Source organism: Daphnia pulicaria, unplaced genomic scaffold, assembly GCF_021234035.1.
Source record: "Daphnia pulicaria isolate SC F1-1A unplaced genomic scaffold, SC_F0-13Bv2 h1tg000182l, whole genome shotgun sequence".
Classification (NCBI taxonomy): Eukaryota; Metazoa; Arthropoda; class Branchiopoda; order Diplostraca; family Daphniidae; genus Daphnia; species Daphnia pulicaria.
Genome location: NW_025804867.1, coordinates 2,501 through 12,500, shown reverse-complemented (window position 1 = coordinate 12,500; position 10,000 = coordinate 2,501). Strand labels below are relative to the sequence as shown.

At 49.4% G+C, this 10,000-nt stretch overlaps 2 non-coding genes and 1 pseudogene across 2 annotated transcripts; all 3 read left to right on the top strand.

Moving 5' to 3' along the window:
- The first annotated feature begins 4,157 nt into the window (after positions 1 to 4,157).
- Positions 4,158 to 6,452, top strand: LOC124319557. The gene has a single exon (XR_006913256.1). It is a non-coding gene; the product is annotated as a small subunit ribosomal RNA (ribosomal RNA).
- Positions 6,453 to 7,382: 930 nt separating this feature from the next.
- Positions 7,383 to 7,535, top strand: LOC124319553. Its single transcript, XR_006913254.1, has one exon. It is a non-coding gene; the product is annotated as a 5.8S ribosomal RNA (ribosomal RNA).
- A 641-nt stretch (positions 7,536 to 8,176) lies between these two features.
- Positions 8,177 to 10,000, top strand: part of LOC124319554 — a 4,169-nt pseudogene continuing 2,345 nt past the window's right edge.

Below are 10,000 nucleotides of genomic sequence, written 5' to 3'. Positions count from 1 at the left end.
AGGTGAATGTCCGGCAAAATTTCGGAAATCAACTTTTTCGTACAGTTACTGCCCGGAACATCCACTACTTTCCTATATAGGGAAGAGGTTGTCGAAAATGAAAATTGAAAAAATTTTCTAAGTCCGAAAAATTGAAAAATTTTTCTAAGTCCCGACGATGGATAGTGAAGCTATAGGCGGCACTGGGACGAGCAAAGGCGGCTGAAAAAGAGAGAAAGAGCGAAAGAAAAAAAGTTGGAAAAAATTTCTAAGTCCTAAAATTTCCAAGACCGGTTTTTGGTGGAGACCGGTCGGTAGTTGAGCGGGCGGCCCGGCCTGAGCTCAGGTGAATGTCCGGCAAAATTTCGGAAATCAACTTTTTCGTACAGTTACTGCCCGGAACATCCACTACTTTCCTATATAGGGAAGAGGTTGTCGAAAATGAAAATTGAAAAAATTTTCTAAGTCCGAAAAATTGAAAAATTTTTCTAAGTCCCGACGACGGATAGTGAAGCTATAGGCGGCACTGGGACGAGCAAAGACGGCTAAAAATGGCGAGAAAGAGCGAAAGAAAAAAGTTGGAAAAAATTTCTAAGTCCTAAAATTTCCAAGACCGGTTTTTGGTGGTGACCGGTCGGCGGGTGTGATGGTAAGCCCCGCCTGAGCTCTGGTGAAAGCCCGGCAAAATTTCGGAAATCAACTTTTTCGTACAGTTACTGCCCGGAACATCCACTACTTTCCTATATAGGGAAGAGGTTGTCGAGAAAGAAAAAAGTTGAAAAATTTTCTAAGTCCGAAAATTTCCAAGACCGGTTTTTGGTGGTGACCGGGCGGCAGTTGAGCGGGCGGCCCGGCCTGAGCTCAGGTGAAAGTCCGGCAAAAATTCGGAAATCGACTTTTTCGTACAGTTACTGCCCGGAACATCCACTACTTTCCTATATAGGGAAGAGGTTGTCGAAAAAAAGAAAGTTGAAAAATTTTCTAAGTCCGAAAAATTGAAAAATTTTTCTAAGTCCCGACGACGTGGTAGTGACGTGGTTGGCGGGACTTGGACGTATAAAGGCCGATGAAAAAAAATGGAAATGGAAATGAAAATTTCTCGATTTCCGACGACGGTGTTTGGCAACGACTCTCTCGCCCGGCCACTGGTCGGCGCGAGAGAGGAGTGAGCGAGACCCGTCGATTCGAAAAGAGAAGCCGTCACACCGTCGAGGCGTGGCGGCTCTCAAGTGGGTTGGTCGGGCGTGTCGTGATGACTCGCGACCGTAAAAAATTCCCACTCAAATTCTCCCATTTCCGACGACGGTGTTTGGCAACGACTCTCTCGCCCGGCCTCTGGTCGGCGCGAGAGAGGAGTGAGCGAGACCCGTCGATTCGAAAAAAAGCCGTCACACCGTCGAGGCGTGGCGGCTCTCAAATGGGTTGGTCGGGCGTGTCGTGATGACTTGCGACCGTAAAAAATTCCCACTCGTCGAAAATTTTCTAAGTCCCAACTTTGAAAACGACGGTTCCTGAAAGTCGGCTGGCGGTTGGATGGGGCAATGTCCCCGTCCAATCGCTAAAAATGAGCCGGAAAACGGAGACATTATGCGGCGGAACATTAGTGGTTTTCCTTAGTATAGAAGAGGTCTCGATTCCTAAACTCGGAAAAATTTTCAGAGTCCCAAAAATTTTCGAAGTGTCGAATAGTTTGGTTTCTCGAATTGAAAATTTTTTTCAAATTTGCGACATTACGACAAGCAGCGATTGTAAAGCCCGGTCCAAATTTTTCAAACGAGTCTTACTTCTTGTTAGTCCGCCTGGCCGATACCAAAGAATGGCCGACCGTCGACTATCGGGCGAATAGACGGGTGAAAGAAATAAAGTCGAAGCCGGTGGTTGGATAGATATCGAAGGGAAGGCGAAAGAGGCGAAAAGGAAAGCGCGAAATTTCTTTAGTAGCTTCGACGCAAAAACTTTGGTATCGACGGGGAGCTTTGGGAAATGAAACGAAGACGCAGAATGGGAAGTTGTCCGGTTCGGCGTTAGTTGTAGTTTCATTTCCACCGTAGCTGAGCTCCTTTCCGCCCGCCACTTCACATGATTTTAGTTTCGATTCCGTTCGATCGCGCTTGCACTGTCTTTGTTTTTTTTTCACTGCTTGGATCGCGGCTTTGCTCTAACCAGTTTAGCCCCATGCGATCAAAAAGTCTTAAAAAAAAAAAACCGTTGAACGGAGACGAACTCGATGAGCTGTCGGTGTGTGAAATATCATTCCTTCGGTAAAACCGTTTTCGAAATTTCCGATGGTCGGTATATGTAAAAATATATCCGAACCGCGATGTGGACGGGAATTCAAACGCCCGCTTCACCGATTGGTGCGACAGCTGAGAAGCTCGTCACTCGATCCAACGACTCTTGGTCGAAAAGTTCAGAAGAGGTGCGCGCGTCAAACATTTTTTTGGTTTCGGACGTTTCGTTTCTTCGGCACGTGTGGTTTGTCTGTGGCCGTCTGTGAGAGAAATCGGACGCTTGTTCTTTGTTATTTTACCGTAACAAGACAAGACGGGAAAGATTCTTTCTTCCAAACTTACGGCATCATAACCATCAGCGTTTACCGTCAGCGACGATACGGAAGAGAAAAGAAAATGGTGCGCGTCTTTTCACTTTTTGACACCGTATCAAAAAAAAATTACCGTTCAGGCGGAAATGTGTGTGTGTGTGTGTGAGCCGAGAGATAAAAAATAAAAAAGCCACCAAACAGAACGCTTTCAAATTATTTCGTGCGGCGTGCGCATATTTCACATTTTGCCGTTTGACGGAAGCTCGTTGTGTGGAACACAGAAGTGGAGATGGACGGAGTTGAAGGGGGGCGAAGACGGCCCGGTCGGACAAAGTCAAGAGATTGAAATATACGAGAGAATTGGGTGGAAGTGATGGCAAATCTATAAAATTCAAAAATCGGATGAGATGCGAGGACCGCAAAATGTGGCGTCGACTCTGACTCTCTTTTACTACGAACTTCCCTTCGACGGAAGATATCGAGAGCTGAGCTGAGCGCCCGCTGAGTATGGCCGGCGTAATTACAAACGAGTTACGGTTGGAGCTATATCGATTGTACGTATCCCGAACGTTCATCGAACAAGCCAGATCAACTCGGCGCCCGGTAAGATGTACGCTCAGTTATGGCCATGACACACGAAGGGAGAATTCAAACGGCTGTGAGTGTACGGCCCGCCCGGAGTTGTGTGTAGGCAGTGACCTCTCAAGAAAAAACGTAAAAAATTTTTTTTTGACAGTCACCGGTCTGCGACAAGTAATCAGTACGAAACTTGGGTGCAATGCAAAAAACATTTTGAGAATCCTTGCTTGACAACAACGAATCTAACACGATAAAAAAAACGATCCCCATCGGTGTACCGCTTGCTTTTCTCGCGCTTCGGCGCAGAATCGCTTATTCAGCTGCCCTTGGAATATGTTCGTTTCGTGCATACTTGATCTCGGTCATTCTTCGGTGAACTCTTAAAGAATTGCGCACTTTTATAGGGGTAGTCTGGTTGCTTGTCTCGACTTGAAATGATTTGTTTTTTTCCGCCCATGACTTTCTATACGATGCCTCTATGCTGGCCTCTGACCGCGGTTGTTCCGAGTTTTCTCTTTCTCTTCGAAAGTCTTTGCGGAAAATTCTGCCTCGTGTGACCGTTGAGCGGTGAGGTGTGTGTGTGTGTGTGTGTCGTGCGGGGTGATGCGAGAGTGTGCCTCGGCGGTGGAAAAATAAAAATAAAACTCTGAGCCCACAAAAATTTAAAAGATGTATGCTTGTCAGCTTAGTAAAGCAGGCTTGACTTATGAGCATACAGCACGCCACATATGACCGTCGAAAACCGTAATACGGGAAAAAAAGTTGATGAATATATCAAGACCGGTCGAATGAATCCGATTCACTTTGGGCTCATAGACCGTTGAATGGTCTTTGACTTTGGAAATTGAAATGAAAAAAATCCAACAAACGGATCGGATCGGTGTTTCTCTTCACTGGGACTCGCTGTGACACGCCAGGCGTTGCGATCAAAAATTTTAGTTTCCGAAGAAAAAGAAAAAAAACGAAAAACGTGTTGATTTGGTGTGTGTTTGGTGATGCGTGGGCGAAATAAAAACCCGCAACTCGCCGGATGCATATCAAACAAACATACACGAAATACCTGGTTGATCCTGCCAGTAGCATATGCTTGTCTCAAAGATTAAGCCATGCATGTCTAAGTACAAGCCGCTAGACGGCGAAACCGCGAATGGCTCAATAAATCAGTTATGGTTCCTTAGATCCACTCCATCCTACTTGGATAACTGTGGTAATTCTAGAGCTAATACATGCACTCGAGCCTCGACTGCGGGCTTTCGGGCTCGCAGAAGAGGTGCTTTTATTAGATCAAAACCAGTCGGGGCCGGGCTTTCGGGCTCGCGCACCGTACCAATTTTGGTGACTCTGGATAACTTCACGCCGATCGCACGGCCTTCGCGCCGGCGACGTATCTTTCAAATGTCTGCCTTATCAACTGTCGATGGTAGGTTACGCGCCTACCATGGTTGCAACGGGTAACGGGGAATCGGGGTTCGATTCCGGAGAGGGAGCCTGAGAAACGGCTACCACATCCAAGGAAGGCAGCAGGCGCGCAAATTACCCACTCCCGGCACGGGGAGGTAGTGACGAAAAATAACGATACGGGACTCTTCCGAGGCCCCGTGATTGGAATGAGTACACTTTAAATCCTTTAACGAGGAACCATTGGAGGGCAAGTCTGGTGCCAGCAGCCGCGGTAACTCCAGCTCCAATAGCGTATATTAAAGTTGTTGCGGTTAAAAAGCTCGTAGTCGGATGTCTGTCTTCGGCCGGGCGGCGCCGCTCTGAATCAAGGGTGTTGCGTTTCACGCTCTGGGAGCCCGGGTGTCAAAGCCCGACTCTCTTCACGGTCGGACAACATCGCCGGAGTGGTGGTCGGTGCGTCGTTGTTGTATCTGCGGCCAGAGTTGGAAAGTTCTTTCGGGTTCTTTTTTAAATTTTGGTCGTAGTTGACTCGATTCGCTCCACCCAGTCAATCGTTCGGGGTGCCCTTCACCGGGTGTCTCGGGCGGCCGGCAACGTTTACTTTGAACAAATTAGAGTGCTCAAAGCAGGTGTATCCCAACGCCTGAATATCGCAGCATGGAATGATGGAATAGGACCTCGGTCCGATTTTGCTGGTCTTTTACTTTTGGACCCGAGGTAATGGTCAATAGAGACGGACGGGGGCATTCGTACTGCGGCGACAGAGGTGAAATTCTTGGACCGCCGCAAGACGAACAACAGCGAAGGCATTTGCCAAGAATGTTTTCCTTGATCAAGAACGAAAGTTAGAGGTTCGAAGGCGATCAGATACCGCCCTAGTTCTAACCATAAACGATGCCAACCAGCAATCCGTCGGAGTTACTCCAATGACTCGACGGGCAGCTTCCGGGAAACCAAAGTCTTTGGGTTCCGGGGGAAGTATGGTTGCAAAGCTGAAACTTAAAGGAATTGACGGAAGGGCACCACCAGGAGTGGAGCCTGCGGCTTAATTTGACTCAACACGGGAAACCTCACCAGGCCCGGACACTGGAAGGATTGACAGATTGAGAGCTCTTTCTTGATTCGGTGGGTGGTGGTGCATGGCCGTTCTTAGTTGGTGGAGCGATTTGTCTGGTTAATTCCGATAACGAACGAGACTCTAGCCTGCTAAATAGGTGACGGGTTTTATCAATTGAAACCGAAGGGAGTACGGAGGCGTCGGGATCAGGTGGCGGCGATTCGGGTCTCGGTGGGACTGGTTCCTTTAGTGAGGCAATCTCTCGGCTTGGTTTCGTTGTGCTCTGTTCGTCGGGTGTACGGCCTTCACGGGTTGGTTGCCTGGCGGATGAGGTATGGCGGGGCTTTGTCGGGAATGTCTCGCGGGGGCTGGCTCTATTGTTATTCGGTCGTCGTCATCCCCGGCGATACCTTCTGCTCTCGCGTCCGTCACGCAGTCTTCTTAGAGGGACAAGCGGCGTCCAGCCGCGTGACAGTGAGCAATAACAGGTCTGTGATGCCCTTAGATGTCCTGGGCCGCACGCGCGCTACACTGAAGGAATCAGCGTGTTTCACTCTCCCTGTCCGAAAGGACCGGGTAACCGCTGAACCTCCTTCGTGGTTGGGATTGGGGACTGCAATGATCCCCATGAACCAGGAATCCCTAGTAGGCGCGGGTCACTAGCCCGCGTCGATTACGTCCCTGCCCTTTGTACACACCGCCCGTCGCTACTACCGATTGAATGATTTAGTGAGGCCTTCGGACGGGCTTGTCGGGGTGCCGTCGAGTGGGGAGCAATCTCTGCCCGTGCGGTGCCTACCAACGGCGAGACTGAAAGATGGTCGAACTTGATCCTTTAGAGGAAGTAAAAGTCGTAACAAGGTTTCCGTAGGTGAACCTGCGGAAGGATCATAAACGAACAAGACAAATGTTTTGCGCATATGGCTTTGGTTGAGCACGAAACAACTAAAAGTTGCAAAACAAAAAAACCCCATCAAAAGTCTTTCGGCGTAAGACATCGTATGAACTATGTGTGGGTTGACGGAAGAAAATCATTTATTTTGAACGGGTATCAGGCGCTCTGATGCGCGGTGGTTTAAAGCGGATTCGCCTTTTCAAATTGATTTTTCTTTCCTCTCGGCTCAAAAAAAAACACAAAGTCTTTCGATTTGGTCTATGGCCGTGAGCAAATTCTTCCTGCTTCGATGGTGAATGTCTCTATAGATTCATTCGACCTTTAGCGGCGCTCACAGTGTTGACGTTAGTAGAGTGAAGAATACGATAGCCCGCCTGGGCCGCGAGTACCGAAGGAACAATAAAGGAGATTTTATAAAGTCTTAGTCCCTAAATCAAACACTTTGAAAAATAAAAACTCGGTGGATGGAGAGTCGGAAAAAAAAAAAACATCAAGATTTTGAACGGGTATCAGGCGCTCTGATGCGCGGTGGTTTAAAGCGGATACGCCCAATCGAAATTGTTTTTTTTTGTTTCTCTCTTCGTCTTCGGGATTTTTTGATTCTCGGTGGGGGACGAAAGTGTGAGACTTTACTCTGGACGTTCTTTTCGGGCGTAGATACTCGTGGTTGCGTGCGTGTGCGTCGTATAGACTAACACTCCAAAGCCCGACACTATGCCGTTGAAAACCGAATGTTTTTTAAGCTTGCCCTTCGCCCTCTCGATGAAGTAGGAAGAATTCAAAATCACAATAACACACTAAACCCAAATTCTAGTACGAGTGTTTATCGGAACATTTTCTTTCTGGCTTTCTTTCTCCGCCCTCGCATTCATTTGCTTGGGCGGGTTGGAGAAAAAGAGAGAAGAAAACGAATATGTCGTTTTATATACGACCCTGAACGGTGGATCACTAGGCTCGTGGATCGATGAAGAGCGCAGCAAAGTGCGCTAATCCATGCGAACTGCAGAACACATGGAGCATCGAAATCTTGAACGTAAATGGCGGCCCAGCTTCTCGCTCGGGCCACATCTGACTGAGGGTCGGTCGAATGATGAACGAACAGAGATTTTTTCAGTCTTGGTTTTGCATGTTGGGTCGCGGCGAGATTTATTTTTCACCCGGCCTGACCGCATAAAAGCTCCCGAATCTCTAACGTCTGGGTGCCGCGCGACTTAAGTGTCCGCGATGCCTCAAATACAAAAAAGGGGGAAAAATAAAAGAAGGTTCGCCCTGTTTTGTTTTTTTCCTCTCTATTCAAAAGAAACCTTTTTCGATGGCAAAACAGATGGGAAATTTTTGAGCCAACTCAAAAAAAAATTTTAGAAATAAACACATCTTCTCGAACAAGGTGTCGGCTGCGTGTGCGCGATATACCGCTTCAACGCGAGTTTAGTTGTGTGTGTGCGCCGGGCGTGTCGAAGTGTCGACCACCGCGAATTATCACTCACTCTAACCGCTCGTTATGCAAGCTTGGTTCGCGCACGACGCGTTGTTTCAATACAAAAAGCCGCAGGACGCCCTGTCACTTTTCGTAAATTAATTTTTGCGAATAACGAGAGACTCGCTTTATTTCGAAAAAAAAAAATTTGAACCGGCAATTATTCAATCTTTCCCGGCTTTAAAACGCCAAAGTCTGCCGAGCTAGATAAAGTGTTGTCTCCTTTTGAAAACAAACAATTCATTCTGACCTCAGTTTAGATGAGACTACCCGCTGAACTTAAGCATATCAGTAAGCGGAGGAAAAGAAACTAACAAGGATTCCCTTAGTAGCGGCGAGCGAACAGGGATGAGCCCAGCACCGAACCTCGCGCCCGGTTGAGCGGGTGCCGAGGAATGTGGTGTTCGGGAGGATCGTGCGCGTCTGTCCGGTATCTATCGTCCAAGTCTCCATGAACGGGGCGAGCAACCCACAGAGGGTGTCAGGCCCGTAGATAAGACGAGCCGAGACCGTGCATCGGATCCCTTCCCAAGAGTCGGGTTGCTTGAGCGTGCAGCCCTAAGCGGGAGGTAAACTCCTTCTAAGGCTAAATATCGCCACGAGACCGATAGCGAACAAGTACCGCGAGGGAAAGTTGAAAAGAACTTTGAAGAGAGAGTTCAAGAGTGCGTGAAACCGTTCAGGGGGTTAAACGGGTGGGCCCTCGAAGGTCGAACAAGTCCCCGCTCCCGGCACTTGGTTGTATGCCCTTAACGCTGCATGGAGACTGCCTGAATTGGCGGCTCTCTTGCATAAGTCGTTCTGCGATCGCAATAGCCACGCCAAGGTCCGCAAGTGGGGGGCCTAGTAGGACTCCGCGACCGACTGGGTGTCTGTTACACGGGGCGTCCGTTAGCGAGTTTCGTGGTTACCTTCGCGGGTGCCGCGATGACGAGCGCGGCGTTTCCCAACAGTACTGCCCGGTCGTGACCTGTCTCCTCCCGGGAGGTGTCGTAGCTTTTTTTTGTAAAAGAGAAAAAGTTGCGGTGCTCAACCTGTGGAGGCCCAGAGCGGAGAGTAGAAGTCGGGTCCCACCCGACCCGTCTTGAAACACGGACCAAGGAGTCTAACATGTGCGCAAGTCGTCGAGAAATTATCAAACTAAACTCGCGAGGCGCAATGAAAGTGAAGCGGCCCCGATGAGGGTGCATCCGCGAGGGGTGATCCCGTCTCGAACAGAGCGGGCGCAACCCCAGGGCGTCCGAATGCTCGCGAGATCTTTCCCCCTTAAAAGGGTTTGGTCGAGTCGGCCGGACGAACCCAGAGCGCACACGTTGGGACCCGAAAGATGGTGACCTATGCCTGGCCAGGACGAAGCCAGGGGAAACCCTGGTGGAGGTCCGCAGCGATTCTGACGTGCAAATCGATCGTCGGAGTTGGGTATAGGGGCGAAAGACTAATCGAACCATCTAGTAGCTGGTTCCCCCCGAAGTTTCCCTCAGGATAGCTGGTGCTCGCAAAGAGAACAAACGGAGTTTCATCCGGTAAAGCGAATGATTAGAGGCCTTGGGGTCGAAACGACCTCAACCTATTCTCAAACTTTCAATGGGTGAGAAGCCCGGCCTTTTTCCTTGATTGAGGCCGCGGCAATTGATTTGAATCTGAGCGCCCAGTGGGCCATTTTTGGTAAGCAGAACTGGCGCTGTGGGATGAACCAAACGCCCGGTTAAGGCGCCTAAACGACGCACATTTCGGATCCCACGAAAAGGAGTTGGTTGCTAAAGACAGCAGGACGGTGGCCATGGAGGTCGGAATCCGCTCAGGAGTGTGTAACAACTCACCTGCCGAAGCAACTAGCCCTTAAAATGGGAGGCGCTATAGCGTCGTGCCTATACCGGGCCGTCGGTCGGCAGAGCGAATAACGTCCGTGTCAGCTCGAAGAGAGCGACGGCGCTGAGGCCCCGACGAGTAGGGGGGTCGCGACGGTGAGCGTAGAAGGGTTGTGGGCGTGAGCCTGCCCGGAGCCGCCGTCGGTGCAGATCTTGGTGGTAGTAGCAAATACTCCAGAGGGATCCTGGAGGACTGACGCGG